This window comes from Planococcus citri, chromosome 5 (genome assembly GCF_950023065.1).
Source record: "Planococcus citri chromosome 5, ihPlaCitr1.1, whole genome shotgun sequence".
In the NCBI taxonomy this organism is placed as follows: domain Eukaryota; kingdom Metazoa; phylum Arthropoda; class Insecta; order Hemiptera; family Pseudococcidae; genus Planococcus; species Planococcus citri.
Genome location: NC_088681.1, coordinates 4,597,762 through 4,621,166, shown reverse-complemented (window position 1 = coordinate 4,621,166; position 23,405 = coordinate 4,597,762). Strand labels below are relative to the sequence as shown.

At 34.7% G+C, this 23,405-nt stretch overlaps 1 long non-coding RNA gene across 2 annotated transcripts in view; it reads right to left on the bottom strand.

Annotated features, from left to right (window-relative positions):
* LOC135848556 (uncharacterized) overlaps positions 1 to 23,405 on the bottom strand; it is a 133,672-nt gene that overhangs the window by 42,647 nt on the left and 67,620 nt on the right. For both annotated transcript variants that reach the window (XR_010559384.1, XR_010559383.1), the window contains one exon: positions 13,407 to 13,506. This is a non-coding gene — a long non-coding RNA (uncharacterized LOC135848556). The remainder of the gene's footprint in view (positions 1 to 13,406; positions 13,507 to 23,405) is intronic.

Sequence of the window (23,405 nt, the reverse complement as noted above, 5' to 3'; positions counted from 1 at the left end):
TCAACTTCACCAATCAAAATTTTTTTTCATGCTTTAAATTGAAAAATCACATTTTTTCACAAACTTTAAATTTTTTTAAATCGACTTTGCAACATGTTACCATCCTAATTTTTTAATATGTTGTTCAGCATAAAAAGTTGTCCATAATATATTTTTTTCAGAATTTTTGAGAGTCGGAACGATATGAAAACTACGTTTCAAAACTTTTTGAGCTAATTTTTTGTACGAAAAAAAGTGGCAACACTGATTTTTATGATACCACCAAAAAGCCTTTCAAAACCTCCAACTTATGGGAAAAATTTCCATTTTGGTAGGAATCGCGGTCATCGAGTAATCCACTGCTGAAATGGATGATATTTTAGGTTCACTGAAAACTTTGACACCCCCTGGCTGCCTTTAAAAATGGGCTAGAAGGCTGCGATTTGCGCCATTGGTCATCCTTTCGGAAGGTCTCTCCTCAGGAAAAATTTCAAAAAAATCGCCGAACCCTCCTACCACTTCATGGTCCAATTGACGTGGAATGACTCCATAGGTACATATCAAGTTTCAGATTTTTAGGCCAATTTAATAAAATTTCGGTATTCTTGGTCCAAAAATTTTCAATGTTTCTCCAAAAATTGAAAAAATGTTCTTTAGCACTTGAAATCTGCTGGTTGGAATTACCCCCCCTCCCCCAAGTATCTTTAATAAATAAGGGCCATGGGAACTTGTGTAGGGTTTGCATTCATCAGTTCATCACGACAACTTACGAGTATGTAGATACCAAAAATATACACTCAAAACTTCCAAAAAAATGCTCCAGTCCAGTCCATTCAGACTCGAACCATCAACGACAAAAAGAAACAAAAAAACCCGAATCAGCAAACAAAGCAAAAATACCTAAAAGAAAAATGACGTCGCAGAGCAGGACAGTAAAAAATATAAAAAAAAGGGCAACTTAACAACTCGTAAAGCACACTGATTAATAGTGTTTTACGTGTAGGTAGCGAAACGCCCAAAAAGAAAGAACAAAAATTTCGTATATAAAGCCTCGATTAGGTGGCCACGATGATGATGATGATGATTATGATGATGATGCAAGAGCAAGAGGAAAGGGGGTAGGGTACGAAGAAGCGACGAGGGATTAAGGGTTTTCTACTGTTTGGCTTTTTGAAACGTGTGGGTTGCAGAAGCACCGTAGGTTTAGGAAGAGCATATATATGTAGTACCATAATATAGCACTCGTATTGTAAAGTCTCTCTCTGTCTCTACGTATGGATAAACGGTGGCGATGGCGTAACGGAAGGACATAGTACCTAGTAGCATAATAGGACTCCTGTTACAAATGAATGTAGATAGGATAATTGCCTCTTTTTCGGCAGAGACGGTGTTCATTTGAGGGTGAAAATCTACCCCCTATTACGTCGTCGAGGTCTATACAATCGCGTTTGCACACGCACACACACAAACACACATCGTAAAAGTAGATCGCTATTACGTAATGCTGCGAGTAGATACACGTATGTATTTGTACGTATATCACACATAAAACAGACCTATACTATGTACACAACTACACATCACGTCAAAAGACCTCGATATTTAAACGGTGTGTAGATTCGCTTTGTTTCATCGATAGTCAATGTATAGGAACTTTATCCGCTCATAAGCATAGATTCCAGCTTCATGTATCACAAGTAAGTAAGAGATACCTATACTGCTTTAAAAAAGGATAAAGACGAAGCTAAAAATATTTCTCGAAGGCAATCCGTGGATGGCTAATTTTAGCCTGAAGGAATGCTCGAGCCTAATCCTTCACCCTCACGTTAGGTTAGGTACATATATTCATTCCCCCTGAGAAATTAGCATGTCTTGTATGTGGTATGGCTGACGACGATCCGCGAATCCAATCCTTGCACAAATTTTTCTCTTCCACTTCCAGCACCTCTTCCCCTCTCCCCTTTATCTCGGCGAAAGACTGGTGTTTGACGGACGACGATTTTCATTTAATAATCTTAGCGTGTTATCGACATGATTACCACGTTCGAGCATCAAAATTAACGTAACGTAACGTTTCGTCAAAACGACAAGGTCTTTGGGGAGATGGAGATGCCCATGCTCAATGCCCTTTTCTGTAACGCCCGCTCCATAGCATGGTCCCCCTTTTGCGATATAGGCATATTGACGAGGAGTAACTGGATAGCTTTATAATGGGCGATTACCCCCGCTCTACATATATCGTCACACATCCGAGTTTGAAAATGTTTTCAATTACAGAGAATACTACGAGCGCGTTAAAAAGTTTATATTTTACGCGGTTATTAATCACCACCTCTGGAGAATTTTCACTCGGATGGGCATCATTCTAAAACTTGGCTCACGCAAAGGCACAATACGAATAGAACTGTGGGCAAATGTTACGACTTCCGACTTGGCGATGACGAACGCGTTCGAGCGTTGTTTATTCGACTATTGTTTGATGGGCACATTTTTCTGGTACCTTTGGCTAATGTAGCACCTCAGCGTGTAATAAGGTTTAAAGGTAAGCATATGAATGAAATATTGTAATGTGTGTTTTTTTAATCAGCTTACAACGAGTGTTATCAAGTTGAGAACGTCTGCCTTGGATCTACGTTGTATTCACTTCAGAGTCTTTCAACTGGAAGATTGAGAAAAAGAATAATTCTTCGCTAAATATTCACACTTCGAATTACCTATTTATGAGTGTTACAGATGTTTTTTGAAAGGGGAAGGGGAGTCGAATAGGATCCTGTAGAATCAAATACTTGACCATTTTTAAAATCCAATTGATTCGCATCAATTTTCTTGGAAGCTCGACGCAATAAAAATTGTCAAAAATTATTGTAAAAAAAATGTATAAAATTCGCACAAAAAAATAAAGATAAAAAATTTTGAAAAAAAAACATAGATAAGATGGTTGGAAATCTGCCAAAAAATGCCTCAAAATTGCAAATTAATCAGAAAAATTGACAAAAAAAAACAATAATGAATCGAAAATAACATAGTAAAATTAGGCTAAAATTCCGAAAAACGATGCAAAAATTTGACAAAATCCAAGCAATAAGCATTGAAAAATCTTCTCCAAAAATTCGAGAAAAATTTCCCCCTTCACTAGAATTAGATACTGAAGAAAAAAGCACAGATTTTTCCACTAAATTTTGTTTTTTGACATAACTACAAAATAATGACTTTTTTAAAACTAAAAATTGAAAAAAAATACAATTTTTTCATCAAAACTGCAAAAAAATTCTACTCTTTGGAAAAATGGCTAAGAGAAGTTACTTTTTTTCAAAATGAGAAAATCGTCCTCCTTATCGCCCTAAAAACTTGAAAAATTCTTCATTTTCCGTCAAAATTGCAAAAAAAAGTTTTGGTTTTTCATCAAAGGTTGCGAAGAGTCAGTTTCTCTAAAAGTGCATAAAAATCCAATTTTGGACAAAAGTTTTTTTTTTCATATGCAAAATTCAGTTTTTTGCCAACAATTACAGAATGCCTTACTTTTTTTTGCAAAAAATTGAAAAAAAGATCCTGCTGGTTTGATAAAATTGCAATACTTTTTGCAAAAGTTGTGGAGGCAAAATTTCTGAGTTTTTGCCAAAATTGAAGAAGAAAAATCTTGGCTTTTCTACCAAATTGACGGAAAATCCTGCTCTTTTTTTTCAAAATTTGCGAAAAAAATAATTATTTTTTAGGATTTTTGAGTAGGTAATTTTCAAAATTTGCAAATACTTGAAGGCAGAAAATAAAATTATCACCGACACTGGTCAACATATTGTTCATAAAATTTCTGAAATTACGAAAAAATCAAAAAAATTGATAAAAACAGAACCAAGCATTGAAATGTTGCGCAATATTGCAAAATTTTCTCAAAAATACTGAAAACAACTCCCAAAATTGTTCAAAAAAACTAAAAAAATGATGAAAAAATTATTGAAAAGTAAAAAAAAAACAATTGTAGGACCAGTGGTAAAATTTCACTAAATAATAACGCAAGAAAAATACACAAAGTTGAAAAAATTACCAGAAAAACTACGAAATTTTGAGGAAAAACTAGCAAAAAATGAAGAAAAAATAAATGAAATAACTCAAAAATGTGAAACATTGAGCAACTCACAAAAAAAAAAATCTAGAATCTGCTTGAAATTACTATAAAACTGACAATAAAATCGCAAAATGAAAAAAAAATTTCAATCATGAAAATTGAACAAAAATAATCAAACGTTTATGAAAAATAAAATAAAAATTACACCAAAATTTACGTAATTCTGAAAAATATTACAAACAATTGCGGACATCAGTTTCAGTTTTACGTAATTTCGTCATTTTAGTTTGAGTTTCAGTTTCAGTTCCCCCTTTTTCAAGTTTCAGCCTTTACTTTTAGTTTCTTCATTTCAGATTCAGTTTTTTTTTAAACAGTCAAGTTCCACTTTTTTTTAGTTTCAGTTTCTTTATTTCAGTTTCTTTCCAATATCAGTTTTAATTTCACTTTTTTTCTCATCAAATTCGTAATATTTTGGAAATTTATAAGAAAAAAATGAGCTGCCAAAAATCAGTTTTGCTTTTTTCAATTTCATTTTCAGTTTTAGTTTCAATTTTTTCATTTCTGTTTCAGTTTTCCATGTCACGGAATGCAAGAAAGAGTTACAAAAAACGTTGAAATGGTGTAAAAACACTCAAAGCAGCATCAAAATCACTACTAAGTACATATCAAAGAATAATGAAATTGAAATTGAATAAAATTTGCAAAAAAAAAAAACGATTTAAAAAAACTGTTAAAAAGATGTAAAAACACTCAAAAAAGCATCAAGATAATTGAAAAATAGTAAAAAAAATGACAATTGTTGAAAAGTAGGTAAATATTTAAAACGTATTAACAATACTGCAAATGATCAAACAGTAATTAAATGTGAGAAATTGATATAGTCAGAAACGGATAGATTACTTAAGGGAGAGAAGGAAATGTTTGATTTCGTACTCAGTGAAGATAAGAATTATTCCTTACATGGGGAATAATTGCCTATTGCCAGCTGGCTCAGAAGGCTGTAACCTATCTATTCAACCATACACATTCAATGTTTATAGTCATAAATAAAAATGTAGTTTTACTTGTACTATATATTTACACTATTTACAAATCGTCATAAACATACATCATGTGCAATTATGTTTTCACATAGCATTTGAATGAATGATATTAGGAGACATAAATGACTTAACTCTACCTATAGTGAGAAAGCCTGCAGAGAGATATGTAATTTTACGAGTATTACTACTTCATCCATGTCACTTGCAGGTGGTATAGGACGTGCGAATTATATACCTATTAGGCACCTGATAATATATTTAAGGTATTCATCTAATTAAGGTTGCAGCACTAGACATTTTAGTCAGACGTACTACGACGAAAAAGCTTATGATTAATTATTAGTATACACATTTTATTACTTACAGAACACTATACGCTTTTTTCCATCTCTATCGTTGGCCTCCCCAATACTAAAGGCATCGATGGAACTTAACTAAACAAGATAGCTTGTAAGACTTTGCATAATCTGAATATGCCGCGGAACATGACGAACCACCAAAAAAGATACTATTTATTGATCACCGGATCAATCAATATAATAAAACAAATTGAATTACCTCGCTAGAAGAGGGTACAAATAACCATCACTCGATCGTGGCCTCCCCTGGGGGCGCATCCACGATCCGTTATATTACCAGGCGACAAGGAACCAGCTAACACGTATTTGCCAAAACCAAGTGCAAGATACAATTGAGGATTTTTCTCAAGAAATCTCTAATATAAAAATGTACATATGTAGCAGCAAAATCCCAACCCCTAAAGAGTGGTGGTATATGCGCATCAATGCGCGAGAATTGCTATGTACAAGTACAGAGCTAATAAATAATATTTTTAAACCCTATCTTTGATCATAAATGTCATCACGACGCGAGCCGCGAGATCATTGATTAATTGACCTGTCACAGGGGGTGGAATGCCACCACATACGTTGCTAAATAGAGATCTCATAAATCTGTCATTCTATCGTCTTTGTCGCGAACTCTTTAATAAGGAGGGTTCGGACAACAACCTGACGTCATGTATGTAATGTACAGAAGAATGCGAGATTTTTACACTTCTTAATAATTTCACACGTTCTCAATATTTTCAATATAAGGGGTTAGTAAAATAAGCACTACCTTCAGCAGTGGGGCCAATCTGCCCTATGTCAAACTGACGTCATATTCGTGTTCAGCGTCACTAAAAACATACAATTCGATGTTTCACATGCCCCAGATTTTTTTGAAAGGTTTGTCCCAAATTTGGGGGAGGGGGTGCTCCCTTCATTAGAAGATCTCATCTCGAAAACTGAATATTTTGAAAAAGCATCAGGTACATCTATGGAAATTTTTTCAGAATTTCAAATGGCAGCTCCCACTTACAACGTCGTTTTGAAATTTGAACTTACGATTTGAAAGTTCAACTTTCAACTTTTGAAAATTTCAAAATGCTTAAAAAGTTCAAAATTCAATACCCTTTCGAACTGTAAAATCAGTTTTCATCAAAATATCATAGCTTCGGAGTAATGCGCTGCTGAAGTTGAGTGGCTCGAGACAGACGATGTGAAAATAATTGAAGCCATTCACCAACCTCCTGAGAGGGTACTAAAAGAAAAAAAAACTTATTTTTCCACAAAATTATGTTTTTTGACAAAAATGCGAGAAAAAATGTGCAGAGTTTTTTTTCAAAATTTCAAAATATGACTTTTCCAAAACCCGAAATTGCAAACAAAGACCTCTTATTTCCAGAGTTGGCGCGATTCGAATCGCGCGAAAGAATCGAGAAAGAATCCGATTCTCACGATTCGAATCGGATTCGAATCGCGGTTCTTCAAGTCGAAAGAATCGGAAAACGCAGGAATCCGATTCCCTTTTATAGAGAATCGCACCTTCTCGATTCCCTGCGATTCCTTGCAGGTATTATTCACGTGTTGAAACAGTAAAATGCACTGTTTTTAATGGCTTTTAGTGATGCATTTGCATTTTGTAGTTTGAGACTGGTGACATTTTTTTAAAGATTGGCTGTTGTGTGATAATATTGCAAATCAGTGATTCTATGCAGTGAAAGAATCGCGCAATGCAAGAATCGGATTCTCTTTAATGGAGAATCGCGCCCTCGCGATTCTCTGCAATTCCCTACTCACAGCCACAAACGAAAGAATAGAACATGAAAAATGATCATATACCTAGTTGGGGAAATTACTGATTTCATTTAAAATTCATTTGTCAAGTCCTGAAGTTGAAAAAAATTAGTATTTGGGAATCGGAATCGGAGGGAATCGAGAACCGCTAAAGAATCGGATTCAGAACCGGATTCACTCTGTGAAAGAATCGAGAGTGGAGAATCCCGATTCTCTCAGGTATGGGAATCGTAATTCAGGAATCCGATTCTGACGAACCGAGGAATCGCGCCAACTCTGCTTATTTCTCATCAAAACTCCAAAGAGGATCATTTTCTTGCCAAAACTGTAAAAAAAATCACTTTTTTGCCAAAAATTGATTCCGAACGTACCTAGGTATGTATTTTTTTTCAAATTAACGAACAGTCCGACTTTTTTGGAAAAATGGCAAAAGAGAAATTACTCTGTTTAAAAAATGAGAAAATCATCCTGCTCAAAATAAAACTGCAAAAAAGTTTTGCTTTTTGGTCAAAATTTGCAACGAGTCCTTTCTTTCTAAAACTGCATAAAAATCCTATGTATTTTGGCAGTAGTTTTTTCATTTTAAAAAAATTGCAATCTTTTGCTTTTTGCCATAAACGATTGACAGAAAAAGGCTTAACGCGAGTACGTCTTTGCAAAAAACTGGAAAAAAAAGTTCAGCTGATTTGCCAGAATTGCAAATAGGTATTATGTTGCTTTTTGCGAAAATTGAAGGGAAAAGTTCTGAATTTTTTCCAATAAATTGAAGGAAAAAAATCCTGCTTTTTCGAGTTGAGTAAATTGACAGCAAATCTTGCTCATCTTTTTTCAAAATTTTCGAAAAAAAATAATTGTTTTTCAGGATTTCTGAGTGAGTAATTTATAAAATCTGCGAATACTTAATGGCACAAAATAAAATTTGGTATCAGGGTATCACTGACGCTGGTTAATAAATTGCTCAAAAATTTCTGAAATTACGAAATAATCAGAAAAGTTGATAAAAACGGAACTAAGCATTGAAATTTTGCATTACATTACGAAATTTTCTCAAAAAATGCTGAAAACCCTCAAACTTGTTCTAAAAAACTGAAAAAATGATTTTAAAAAAACTTATTGGAAAGTAAAAAAAAAAAAGCTGTAGAAACAGTTATACAATTCCACCAAATAATAGCTCAAAAAGCATACACAAAGTTGAAAAAAATAACAAAAAATGTACGAAATTTTGAGGAAAATCTGCACCAAGCTGACAATGAAATCGTAAAAAATAAAAATCATGAAAATTGCACAAAAATAATCAAATATTTATATGAAAAACATAAAAATTGCACTAAAGTGACGTACTTAATTCTGTAAAATAAAGACAGTGTTGGAACCATTTTTTGGATTTTAAACGATTTTTTTTTTAGCAAATTTTGTCTCTTTTTTACTCTTTCTAGATCTTCTAAAATACCTGTTCAAAACTTTTCCATCACTTTCTGGATCTACAGGCACCATGAAAAATGGCCTTTTCCCACCGAAAAAAGAAATTAAATTCTCAGCAGATTTCCCACTCCTTCATAAAAACGGAATTCTTTCAATTTTCCCCATTTTTTCACGGTTTTCTTCCCTAAACTGGCTAATTTGCAGCAAACTGCGAGAATTGAAGATTAAAAACGTTGAAATTACATCAAATCTTGTTGAATACCCAACAAAAAATTTATGAAAAATCGAATGAATATCATTTGCATTTGTCTAAAATCAACAAAAAGTAAAAAAAAAACGAGAAAATGTTCGATATATATCGATTAAAAGGCTTGAAATGACTGAAAAATGAGCAACTACCACACAAGGATACTTCAAAATGATGAAAAATGACGTGTATTAGGCGAAAAAGTTTCAAGACATAAAGAAAAAGGTAAGTATACATATTATTCCAGATCGCTCTGATTATCACATAATGTGAATAAAATTCAGGTGAAGGGGGGGGGGCTAAAACCAGCAAAAAATGAGCAAATATTCCAAATAAACAATCCAGAATTCACTAAACATACCCAAGTTATAAAAATATAATTAAGTGAATAGCAAAACTCCGAACGAAAACACAAACATTCACTCGTGCCATATTTTAGTAATGATTACTCCACGGAAAAAAATTTTAACATAAATTACCTGTTAAAAAATAATAAATGTCCGCCAAAAAATATATTTTACCCAAAATTAGGTAGAATTTACAAACCTCATAGTAAAATTTACTAATCTCATAGTAAAAATCACTCAACGTGTGGTTCAATTCGTGATGAAAGTAAAAATTACATTTCTGTATGGTATTTTTTCCCACAAAATTCAATGTAATTTTTACTATTTACGGATGGTAAATTTTTACTATTCTGTTCTGGTAAAAAATAAAATTGTATGATTGAATAAAAAGTACTGCACCAGGTGGTATTATCTGTTGCGATTGTAACGGTAATTTTTACTATTCACGGATAGTAAAGTTTCACTATTCTGCCCAAGTAAAAATTACTCAGTTATAAAAGTAATTTTTACTATTATTTCTAAGTAAATATCACGCATTGTGAGAGTAATTCTTACTACATGGAAAACACGAATTACTGTGTCAATATTAATAGTCCGGCATATGACAATAGGAGTAATTGCACCCCCCTCCGCCGATCCTCCGGGACAGCTTTTTTCTTAAAGGGGACATCCTAAAGAACATTTTAAAGCAAACTTTCCAAAAAAAAAGTTGGCCTTACTTACAAAATGGCGGCAATTTTGATTGACAGGTCAGCCGAAATCGCAGATTTTGCGTTTTAACATAGGACTTGCACGAACTTTTTCAAACTTTACAAAGGTAGATCGAAAGATCATGCAAAAATTTATCACCTGTCAAAATTTCAAGGTCTAAAGTGCGTTTTTCGATTTTTGGTGAATTTTTGAAAACCGAATTTAGGCTAAAACTGAGGGAAAAAATCAAATTTTCACCAAATTGACCAAGAAAGCTGATATTTGGAATTTATACCCTATTTTCGACATGCCAAATCGATTGGAAACGGTTTCAAGCCGTTTTTGAGCAGTTCTAGAGCCTCCAGCAGATTTTTGAAACTTTAAATTTTCACAAAATTTCATCAAATGGAGATGTAAAGCTGAAATTTACTCTACACTCCAATTTTAACGCCCTCTGAAGACGACTTCAGGTGGGTTCAAGTAATTTTAGGGCATCCAGCGACTTTTTTGAAAATTACTGGAACCTCCAGTAGATTTTTGGAACTTGAAATTTCCCCAACATTAAATTATCAAATAGAGTTGGCAAGCTGAAATTTACTTCGCAGATTACATGATGGTTTCAAATGGTTTTGAAATTTCAATTTTCCAAAAAAACGTCATACAACCTTTCAAAAAGTTGCTGGAGGCTCCAAAACGACTTGAAATTCACCAGCAGTCAACTTCGTAGCGCATTGAAATTAGTTTGCAGAATGAATTTCGACTCTCCATCTTGGTTTGATGAAATTTTGGGGAAATTTCAATCTTCAAAAATCTACTGGAGGCTCCAGTAATGTTCGAAACAGTCGTTGGAGGCTCTAAAATGACTTGAAATTCACCAGCAGTCAACTTCGTAGCGTATTGAAATTAGTTTGCAGAATGAATTTCGACTCTCCATCTTGGTTTGATAAAATTTTGAGGAAATTTCAAGTTTAAAAAATGTACTGGAGGCTCCAGTAATGTTAAAAAAAAGTCGTTGGAGGCTGTAAAATGACTTGAAATCCACCAGAAGTCGTTTTCAGAGGGTGTTAAAATTGGAGTGTAGAGTAAATTTCAGCTTTCCATCTCTATTTGATGAAATTTTGTGAAAATTTAAAGTTTCAAAAATCTGCTGGAGGCTTCAGGAATTTTCAAACAGTTGCTGGAGGATCCAAAACGACTTGAAATTCACCTGCAGTACTTCGTAGCGTATTGAAATTAGTTTTTAGAATAAATTTTAGCTTTACAAATCAATTTGATGGAACTTTGTGGGAATTTCGAGTTTCAAAAACCTGCTGGAGGCTCCAGAACTGCTCAAAATGGGTCGAAACCGTCTCCAATCGATTTGGCATGTCGAAAATAGGGTATATCCCAAATTTCAGCTTTCTTGGTCAATTTGGTAAAATTTTGATTTTTTCTCTCACTTTTGGCCTAAATTCGATTTTCAAAAATTCACCAAAAATCGAAAAACGCACTTTAGACCTTGAAATTTTATACGATATACCGGTAACACAGAAAATATACACACACAAACATGTGAAAAAGTGCTATCCAATCAAACTGCACGTAATAAACAGTAACGTGATTTGAAATAGTACCACGCGTTTGCAAACAAATATATTCTTTTAATCCTCGTTTTTTAGTAGCGTGGTCATAGCCGAGTAGTTAAGTTAGGTAGTTAGGAAAACGTAAGGTACCAGGTTCGATTCCCCGTTAGGTCATTAGGTTAGGAAATTTTCGTAAGAGATTAAGATTGTCAAAAATCCTCCACATCGGGTAGAATCCAACGGTGCAAAAAAAATTGAAATTTGCACATCCCTTCCCCTTTTTTTTAATTTTTTAAAATTTCATTTTGAAAATTTATATCATTGCTCAAAAGTAAAAATTACCTCACCACAAGTACTTTTTATTTATCAAACAGTAAAAATTATCTCAAAACGAGCATTTTTTACTTCAACGCCTAATAATCTTTGCACAATTGGTTCAAGTATTTTTTACTATTGAAATATAGTAAAAATTATTACGATAGAATAATTTTTACTTTTCAAATAGTAAAAATTACTTCAAGTGGAGTATTTTCTTTTTTCACCACACATTAATTTTTACATTATTGGTTCGTGTAATTTTTACTATCATGGTACAGTAAAAGTCATTATGGAGGAATAATTTTTACCATGCCATCACATTAAAAATAATTTTGTGTGACCAGTTGAAAATACCAAGTTCTAAAATAAATTCTACTGTATTTTCGAATGGGATCCGGTTATTGTGCTAAAATAATAAAAATTACCTATACTTTTTTTTTTCCGTGTCTGTGTGGCCATTCTTGGAATCCGCTAGCAAGCCAGGTCGATAAAAAGAATACACTACGCACAGGATGAATTAACGGTAAAAACCTAGATAGGTATAGGCATTCCTGTCTAAAAGGATTTAGCCGAGAGATTGCCCGTACAAATAAATACACCACCATAAAGATATTTGACAAGTGTTGTACTATAGCCTTACTCAGTTCTTTTTAATTTCTGCATTTTAGCCTGTCGATGTGACGTCTCCCGTTTTAAGCAAAAAATTAAAAACACTCGGCTGCTACGCACGGTAGCAGTTTTATTTGTTTGCCTTTTGTACTTGTTTATAGGAAGAAATTCTTATACACAGGTATACCCGCTGTGAACGAGGAGGTCACTTTTCTCACTCGCTCAATGAAGAGGAGCAAAGAAGGAAGTGTAGACTGTAGATACACGCGGACACAAGAAGATGCTGCCGTAGGACACAGGACATTGTAGGAAAGGGATAGAGAAAAAAGGTGTTAAAACCTACTTCCGTTTATTTAACTAATAACAACAACAGCCTTCTCGAATTAAGCTTTTTCAAAAGAAGTGTCAAGTGTTTTCCCGCCTACCTCGATTATAAATATAAACGAGTACAGCAGCAAAAAGGATACAGAGAAAGACATAGAGTAATGAAGAGGCTTTTCAAACTCTTTATACGAGTATATAAGGAAGGCTAAGTTGTAACAACTTCGAAAACTATTAACACCTGTTCGGGCCTTGATCCCTCACGATTAGCGATCGAGGAACGACGATGTACCCTGCAGAGCCAACTACCAACATTGATAAATACACCGAATCGTTGGCAATCCGCAATAAAATATGACAAAATAATTCCCTAATCTCATCGCACCTTTGATTGCGGTTATCGTTATTATGTATAATACAACCTATGTAATACTCGTATCGTATCTTCAAGTCTACGACCCTACAAGACAGGTATATAGAAAATATGTGCATGCTTTCAGTCTCTCATGAACACCTTTGTAAGCCAATTTTCTACGTGTAATCTCCTCAATTACTTAAAATGAAACCTCGGAATGCGAAATTGTGAACAAATCTACTAGCATTGAAATTCAAGAGGGGTATCAAGTGGTCAACATTTGGAGAAATATTTACCTACAACTAACGTAAGAATTTAAAACTGACATACCTGAAGCGAAGGTGCATGAAGGATGCTGCGAGATTAGGTCCCCGACTCTCCGTCTTTATGAAATCGTTGCTATGATCGTACAGCTGAGATTACTTCAAATCTGAAAAAAAAAACAACCAAATAGTTAGATAAAACCATAGGAAAAGAAACGAGTAAAACAAAAATACTTGAATCAAATTTCAAAATTGATCATCAAATGAGTGGTTTATATTGCAATGTTTTCATTTTTCATTTGAATTCAACGAAGGGCAGTCGAGAGGGGGAGGCAAATGGGGAAATTTGACCTGAGCCGCGCTTTCTGGAAAGCCCCACCAAAGAAAGGCCTGCGATTAAAGAAAAATCTATTTTATTACTTCTTAAAACACAAATTTTCGAAAAGTGCTGCCATGAAATTTTGTGGAAACTGTAAAAAATATCGTTAAAAACATGAATTAGGTACAAATTTGAGAAATTCTATCGAAATAAAATATATAGCAAAATCTGCTCAAAATGTCCCAAAAATGAGGTAAAATTTACAAAAACACCAAAAGAACACAAAAGTCGTAAAACAAAATCAAAAAAATTTCCTAGTTACGACATTTAAACATACTATGTACAGGTACGAGTGAAATAAAATACTTTTAAAACATTAAAATCACTCAAAAAGGAATAAAATAACATTATTTGCCAAAAATGTACGAAAAAGTGTTGTAAACGTGTTTAAAAAAAAAATCAATCAAAAGTATACTGAAAAGTTCCAAAGAACTGCGAAATTCTAATAAAATTTTCCAAAAATGCAAGCAGTGATGGCAAAACTTTTGCATTTCAGTTTCAGTTTCAATTTCGCCATTTTAGTTTCAGTTATAGCTCCACTTTTTTTTAGTTTTAGCTTTCAGTTTTCAGTTTCAGTTTTAGTTTTAGTTTCCGTTTCTTCATTTCAGTTTCGGTTTTAGTTCCCCCATTTTTTTGAGTTTCAGTTTCTTCATTTCAGATTCAGTTTCTTTTTAAATTTCAGTAAGTTCAACTTTTTTTAGTTTCAGTTTTAGTTCCACTTTTTTTTTTTAGTTTCAGCTTCCTGCAGCTTTCAGTTTTAGTTTCAGTTACAGTTTTAGTTCCCCCCTTTTTTTTTTAGTTTCAGTTTCAGTTTTAATTTCGTCATTTTAGTTTCAGTTTCAGTTCCCCCTTTTTCAAGTTTCAGTTTTGTTCATTCAAGTTTCAGCCTTTACTTTTAGTTTCTTCATTTCAGATTCAGTTTTTTTTTAAATTTCAGTCAAGTTCCACTTTTTTTTAGTTTCAGTTTCAGTTTTAATTTCGTCATTTTAGTTTCAGTTTCAGTTTCAGTTCCCCCTTTTTCAAGTTTCAGTTTTGTTCATTCAAGTTTCAGCCTTTACTTTTAGTTTCTTCATTTCAGATTCAGTTGTTTTTTTTTCAGTCAAGTTCCACTTTTTTTTAGTTTCAGTTTCTCTATTTCAGTTTCTTTCCAATATCAGTTTTAGTTTCACATTTTTTTTCATCAAATTCGTAATATTTTGGGAATTTATAAGAAAAAAATTGACAGGTCAGCCGAAATCGCAGATTTTGCGTTTCAACATAGGACTTGCACGAAATTTTTCAAACTTTACAAAGGTAGGTCGAAAGATCACGCAAAAATTTATCACCTATCAAAATTTCAAGTCCTAAAGTGCGTTTTTCAATTTTTGGTGAATTTTTGAAAAACCAATTTAGGCCAAAAATGAGGGGAAAAAATAAATTTTACCAAATTGACCAAGAAAGTTGAAAGGGATATACCCTATTTTCGACATTCCAAATCGATTGGAAACGGTTTTAACCCGTTTTGAGCAGTTCTGGAACCTCCAGCAGATTTTTGAAACTCGAAATGTCCACAAAATTCCATCAAATTGGAGTTGTAAAGCTGAAATTTATTCTAAAAACTAATTTCAATGCGCTACGAAATACTGCAGGCGAATTTCAAGTCGTTTTGGAGCCTCCAGCAACTTTTTGAAAATTCCTAAAGCCTCCAGCAGATTTTTGAAACTTTAAATTCTCACAAAATTTCATCAAATGCAGATGGAAAGCAGAAATTTACTCTACACTCCAATTCTAACACTCTCTGAAGACGACTTCCGGTGGGTTCAAGTCATTTTAGAGCCTCCAGCGACTTTTTTGAAAATTACTGGAGCCTCCAGTAGATTTTTGAAACTTGAAATTTCCCCAACATTTCATCAAACTGAGATGCGGAGAGTCGAAATTCATTCTGCAAACTAATTTCAATACGCTACAAATTCGACTGCAGGTGGATTTCAAGTCGTTTTGGAGCCTCCAGCGACTTTTTGAAAGGTTGTATGGCGTTTTTTTTGGAAAATTGAAATTTCCTAAAAGTTGCTGGAAGCTTCAAAACCATGTGAAACCACCATGTAGTCTGCGAAGTAAATTTCAGCTTGCCAACTCCATTTGATAAATCAATGTTGCGGGAATTTCAAGTTTCAAAAATCTACTGGAGGCTCCAGTAATTTTCAAAAAACTCGCTGGAGGCTCCAGAATGACTTGTACCCACCTGCAGTCGACTAGATTACGTGTTGAAATTGAAGTGCAGAGTGAATTTTCGATGTTCAACTCTTTTTGGTGAAACTTTATGAGAACTTCAAGCATTGAAAGAACTGCTGGAGGTTCCAGTAATTTCCAAAAGGTCACTGGAGGCTCCAAATAAACGACTTGAAATCTACCTACAGCCGACTTCATAGCACGTTGAAATTACTTTACAGAATGCGTTTCGGTTTTTCAACTGTATTTGACGAAATGTCAAGTTTCAAAAATTTACTGGAGGCTCCAAGAATTTTCAAAAAGTCGTTGGAGGCTCCAGAATGACTTTACTTCTCCAACAGTTGACTTGACAGCCAGTTGAAGTTGGAGTGCAGCTGGAATTTCGGATTTCCAACTTTATTTGATAAAATTTTATGGAAATTTCGAGTTTCGAAAATCTGCTGGAGGCTCCAGAACTGCTCAAAACGGTTTGAAACCGTTTCCAATCGATTTGGAATGTCGAAAATAGGGTATATCCCAAATTTCAGCGTTCTTGGACAATTTGGTAAAATTTTGATTTTTTCCCTCATTTTTGGCCTAAATTGCAGGATTTTCAAAAATTCACCAAAAATTGAAAAACGCACTTTAGCACTTGAAATTTTGAAAGGTGATAAATTTTTGAATGATCTTTCGATCTACCTTTGTAAAGTTTGAAAAATTTCGTGCAAGTCCTATGTTGAAACGCAAAATCTGCGATTTTAGCTGACATGTCAATCAAAATGGCCGCCATTTCGTAATTAACGCCAACTTTTTTTTGGGCAAGTTTGCTTTAAAATGTTCCTTAGGATGTTCCATTTAAGGAAAAAGTTGTCCCGGAGGATCGGCGGGGGGAGGGGGTGCAATTACCCCTATTGTCATATGCCAGACAATAACGAAATGCTGTATTTTGGGGCATTGAAAGTTTACCTTTTCGAATCCTATAGAAAAATTGAGGAGATTGATCCTCAATTTCCGAAGTGAGCGATGGCTCAAATTCAATTTTTTTATTGAAATATGTCAGTACCTGAATGAATAACACTCTCGTACGAAAATTGTTGAAATTTACCCCTCAAACAGAGCAGCTCTCGAATTCTGATTAAGAATACGTAAGACCACATTTACATTTCAAACCACAGAATCCACCATCATCACCGTATACACGCATAAAATCACACCCAACCCCCTCCTTTTCATCCTGCCCAGCCACGTTGCGTTTTCTCCATCGTATAAAAACTTCTCTCGCGTTGACTCTCGATGAAGAAGAAAAAAAAACTGGAAAAATCGCAGGTAACCCTTTTTCGCGCTTATAACTTTTGGTTTTAGAAAATTTTAACTCGTTACGTTGGTTGCCGAAAGCAGTGCGCGCGAAGGCGAATTTGCAACGTCGAGCGACGCTGCTGCGAGTTTTATAAAACGGGGTAACTATAACGAATGCGAAGGAAAAAAAAAAACTCCATTTAAACCCATTTAAAAGTACGCCAAAGCTTACACCGTTAACGTTAAGTTGTAGAATTTGTTGTTAAACAAGTTTTGATGTTAACCATTATTGTTGTGAATATTCATTACCCATGAGAGATTGAAATATTCAAAACGAGAGCTGTTTAATATTTCCCTCCCGTTTGCGTAGCGTGCACGGCACGGCGCGTAGTCGTACTCGTATTCGTTCTGTATAAAGAGGACGATGCTGCTTGTTAAGCTTTCCACAGAGAGATCAAAACCTCCCTCAACCATTTTGACTTCAAACACGGCGGCACGGCGCTTATTTTGCCTGAATACAAACTGCCAAATCGTTAATTTATGCTGTTAAACTCGATTTTCGTCAATGGTTGCAAAACTTTTGCTATATGCTCGCGAAACTTATAAGGTATCCGATTGTATGCGGACTGCGAAATACGTATACCTAATAAGTGTAAATATTCCAAATATGCTGTGTAATTTGTATAAATAATCATTTTCACGTTTTCGTTAAGCATCGCTTATATATATATACAACAGAAAATGGTCAATTTTTACTCAAAAATAGCGAATAACTATAATGATTACCTAGGTGGGTTCAAATTAACATGCTCAACAATTCGCAACCTGGCCAATTTGGCTCCATTTTTCACCGAGGGAGAAGGGAAGGACATAAGTAATTGAAAAATAAATTTCAGAGCACCGAATTCGATATTCAATGCTTTTAAAATAAGAGAAAAATTGACAAATTCAATGTAAACTGTATATTTTTAGAACCACTGAAAACGGAAAGTAGAAAATACTTCTAGGTATTAAAAATTATTCCTTGATGGACTTTTGAAAAATTCCCTGCAACAAGAAAAGCATGTAGCACTTCTGAATAATCGTCTCGTAACACTAATCAATAAGGTTGCTGTTTTGCGGATATACTAATAGGTACGCATAAAAAATAGAAGAAAACTCATTCAAACATACTTGCTATACCTAATTACACGTAATATTTACACAATGGTTAAAAGTGGACTGTTACATAAACAGATAAGAATTTACAGATGAGGAGAAATGGTAACTAAAACAATAGAGAGCGCAAATAGTATCTATACAAAGCTCCCCCAGGAAGACCAAGGGTCTTAAGAAATAAATATAAATAAATTATATACATTCGAATAGCGAGAAAAATTACGATTACGTAAGATATTTACATTCGAGCGGGTAAAAACAAAAAAACAATTTAAAATAACGAGAGAATAAAAATCCAATATTTTACGTTGAAAAAGAACAATTATTTACATTATTCGAACATCCGGAACGAGTTTGAAATTATTCTAACGTTATTCTCCAGAGATTTTCGTTTCGACTGGAAGTTTGACCAGTTCTTGGACACCTCGTTGGAAAATCGATCCTTTGGCCTTGACGGAGACCTTTCGTAAGTGGCCTTTGGCATCTGGTTTGCCATTGACAATTCTTCCAAGCGGCCATGAACATGGCGACAAATTCTCTTTCAATATGACGATATCACCGATTGAAAGATTTGGTTCGGCTTTTTTCCATTTCGAGCGAGTCTGGAGCTTGGCAAGATAGCTTGATTTCAGATCCGGCCCGAAGGACCATTTGTTTCGCGGATATACGCATAAAAAATAGAAGAAAACTCATTCGAACATACTTGCTATAATTACACGTAATATTTACACAACGGTTAAAAGTGGACTGTTACATAAACAGATAAGAATTTACAGACGAGGAGAAATGGTAACTAAAACGATAGAGAGCGCAAATAGTATCTATACAGTTGCTGAACTTTGGCCATACCCTTGCAGAAATTCTGTGACAATGACCGACAGTAATTTACAATTTTATAACAGTTACTGTTAAGAACTGTTAGTAATTAACAGTTTTTGTTAAAAACTGTAAGTAATTAACAGTTTTTCATCGATTGCTGACAGTTATACTCAGTAACAGTTAGTTTCTTGATGATTTCCAAATGTTACCAACAGTTATTGCCAGAGACATGTCGGCTACTTGATAGTTACTTACAGTTACTGTTAGTGTCATGCCAGTGTCTAAATGTTAGCATAAGAAAATTGGCATTGATTGGGAAACGCTTGCATACAGGCTGAATTTTGGTATACAGGCCAATTTTTATAACCTGAACACGAATCCTTGGTGTCTCTGATGTCTGTCCCTAGTTTTCTTTCCCACCAATTGTGGATTTTAGCCCCCCAAATGAGGTTTTTCTCCCATATCTTCTCAAATTGCGGTCCTAGCCCAAAAATGAGGTCTATAGAAGTTGTTGTACGTCAAATTTCTCGTCAGATGACCTATGAATCAACTTCGTCCCCCCAGGGGAGGTGGACCTAGAGTCAAACTGCATCGAATAATAAAAAACGCTCAGGGGGAAGTTGAATTTTGGTATACTAGTCCATTTTTACACCCCAAACACGAATCCTTATTCCTTATAGTGTCCCACCAGTTCCTGGTAACCTTTCCCCCAATTGTGGATTTTAGCCCCCCATTAGGTTTTCCCCCTACCCCTTCAAATTGCAGTCCTACCCCAAAAATGGGGTCTATGAAAGTTGTTGTATATCAAATTTCCCATCAAATGATCTATAAAACAACTTCGTCTCCCCGAGGGAGGTGGACCTGCGGTCAATCTAATACATATAAGGGGTTTTTGAATGTGAGTCCATGATAATTGATAGGTACGAAATCTGTTTTTTTACAACAATTTTGACCTCACACAAGTGTAGGAGAATGGATTATAACCTCAAATTATTCCAGTGGGGAGGACCTCTTTCCACCCTTCATACATATCGTGGCTCATATTCAAAAACTCCCTATATTCAATTAACTGTAGGTCCACCCCCCCCTCGGGGGGACGATGTTGGTTCATAGGCCATCTGATGGGAAATTTGACGTAAAACAATTTTTATAGACTTCATTTTTGGAGTAGGACCGCAATTTGAGGAAATATGGGAGAAAAGCCTTATTTCCGGGGGTAAAAATCCACAATGGGGGCAGCAAGCTAGGGACAACTGAGGTACACCAAGGATTCGTGTTCAGGGTTCAAAAATAAGCCAGTAGGACCAAAATTCAGCTTGTGATACAATGTAGGTAAATGAAAAGAAAAAGTTGAAATCATTCATCACTTGAAAATTTTTAAAGTCCAGAGTGTTGAGAGGTGCATATAAAAGCATTCAACACCAGTTCTTTCATCAGCTCCAGTGGTCCAGTAGGTAAGGTAGGTGGATAATGCAGTGATGTGCAGGAGGTCTCAGGTTCGATCCCTACCCCAGGTGGAAAATTTTTTTAGGGTTTTCAAAATTTTTTTGGAAAGAATTCTTCAATTCTAGCACTGCAGCTTACAGGGAAGCACTAAATTCAATCATCAAGCCACATACTTCAATTTTATACATTCACATTTCACAATGTAGGTAATTTTTAGTCAAATCACCAACAGTTATTGTTAGTGATTTTACTAACAGTTTTTTACATCCTTAGAAGGTGACGAAAAAACTGTCAGTTTTTTTACTAACAAAAACTGACAAGGAATTTCTGCAAGGGTAGGAATGAGACTTTTTCAAAATCCAAAAAAGTAACTTCTTTGAATAAGTTTTTTTTGCAAAATTTTCTATCAACTGCAGACGAATGTTTCCCTAAAATTGTCGAATAATTTCAAGATAGAATTTATTCAGATTGAGAGGAATGTTGGTTTTTTCACACAATTTCCAACATAATGGATCATGTTTTAGTGGTTTTAAAATTTGAAGTTGAGCTTTTTTCAAGACCCGGTGTTCTAGAGCTTGCAAAATTTCGGAGCTATAAGTAAGAAAAAAATTTATGAATAATTTTTTGATGGTATTTTCAATTACGAACTTTTCGTGAGTAATCTGCAAAACCATGGTGTGAGTGTGATGATAAGGGGGAGGGGGGTATTCGGCGTCGAAAAAGGTTGGCCCAGTGTAAAAATGAGATTAAAAAGCAGTTCGACACAATTATTCCTTCCATCATTATTATACCAGCTATACTTTTTCTCTTTCAAATAAGGTGCACCGGGGGAAGTCAGAACGTTTTTTCACAATTTCAACTTTGATCAGCTGTTACTCTCGTACTAATGAACCAATATGGCTGAAATTTGGTATATAGGTTCCCATAAGGGTTCTTAACCTATGGTAAAAATTTCAGCGCGATTGTCGCAGTAGCTTTTGCACAATCGAATAAAATGTAACTTGTTCTGACTTACACCACTTTGGGGTAAGTCAGAAAATCTACAAAATTAATTGGTAACCTTATTATTAGGATTCGACCCTGATCGATGCGCAATATGTCGAATAACATGTTTTCGAGGTCGTAGAATCCAAATGTGGAGTTATTTTTTTTGTAGGAGTGGGGGGTGAGGCGTGGGGAGGGGGCAATTCCAAATTTTTCGTACATTATTGTGTAATATGTCGATTGATATGTTTTCAAGGTCGTAGAATCCGAATCTGCAGTTATTTTTTTTGTAGGAGTGGGGAGTGAGGCGTGAGGAGAGGGAAAATTTCAAATTTTTCCTACATTATTGTGTAATATGTCGAATAATATGTTTTCGAACTCGTAGAATCCGAATTTGGAGTAATTTTTTTTGTAGGAGTGGGGGGTGAGGCTTGGGGAAAGGGAAAATTTCAAATTGCTCCTACATTATCGTGTTATATGTCGAATAATATATTTTCTAGGTCGTAGAATTCGAATCTGGAGTTATTTTTTTTTGTAGGAGAGGGAAGTGAGGCGTGGGGAGAGGTAATATATCAAATTTTTCCTACACTAAGCGTGTAATATGTTGAATAATATGTTCTCAAGGTCGTAGAATTCTAATCTGGAGATATTTTTTTTGTAGGGGTGGGAGTTGAGTCAAGGGGAGAGAGAGTAAATTACAAATTTTGCCTATATTAATGTGTAATATGTCGATTGATATGTTTTTGAGGTCGTATAATTCGAATCGGGGTTATTTTTTCGTAGGGGTATGAGACGAGGCAAGAGGAGAGGAGAAATTTCAAATTTTGCCTATAATATTGTGTAACATGTTGGTTGATATGTGTTCAAGGTCGCAGAATTCGAATCTTGAGCTAGTTTTTAGGGTCGAGTGCTATTCAAGTATCACCGTTTGGGGGGAGGGTCCCACCCATGCGAACCTACGACTCACCTTCCACCTTCACCATAAAAAATGACACCGGATTCGAATTCTACGACCTCGAAAATATATTATTCGACATATAACACGATAATGTAGGAGAAATTTGAAATTTTCCCTTTCCCCACGCCTCACCCTCCACTCCTACAAAAAAATTACTCCAAATTCGGATTCTACGATTTCGAAAACATATTATTCGACATATTACACAATAATGTACGAAAAATTCGAAATTTTCCCTCTCCCCACGCCTCACCCCCCACTCCTACAAAAAAAATAACTGCAGATTCGGATTCTACGACCTCGAAAACATATCAATCGACATATTACACAATAATGTACGAAAAATTTAGAATTGCCCCCTCCCCACGCCTCACCCCCCACTCCTACAAAAAAAATAACTCCAGATTTGGATTCTACGACCTCGAAAACATATTATTCTACGTATTACACATCGATGAAGTCGAATCCTAATTATCAATGTTCACTTTTCTGACTTACCCCATAGCACTAATTTAGGGGGTAAGTCAGAAAAAGCGATATAAATAATGAATAATTGAAAATTAACAAAAATTGAATACTTGGTGTTTTACATTATTGTTTTAGGAATACTTTCACTTATAATATCACTTTTACTGATCATTTCTTCTGAGGTAAAAAACAGTTTGAAAAACACTGATTACAATTTGAAATCAAATTTAAAACAGCAACTAAAAATGAACCAATGAAAAGCCTGTAAAATGAAACTGGGTCGCGAAATTTTTTATGCTGTGATGAAGTAGGGGTAGTACCCTCAAGTTACCCCTGGGTAGTGCTTCGGCAGATATAAGCCTCTAAGAGCT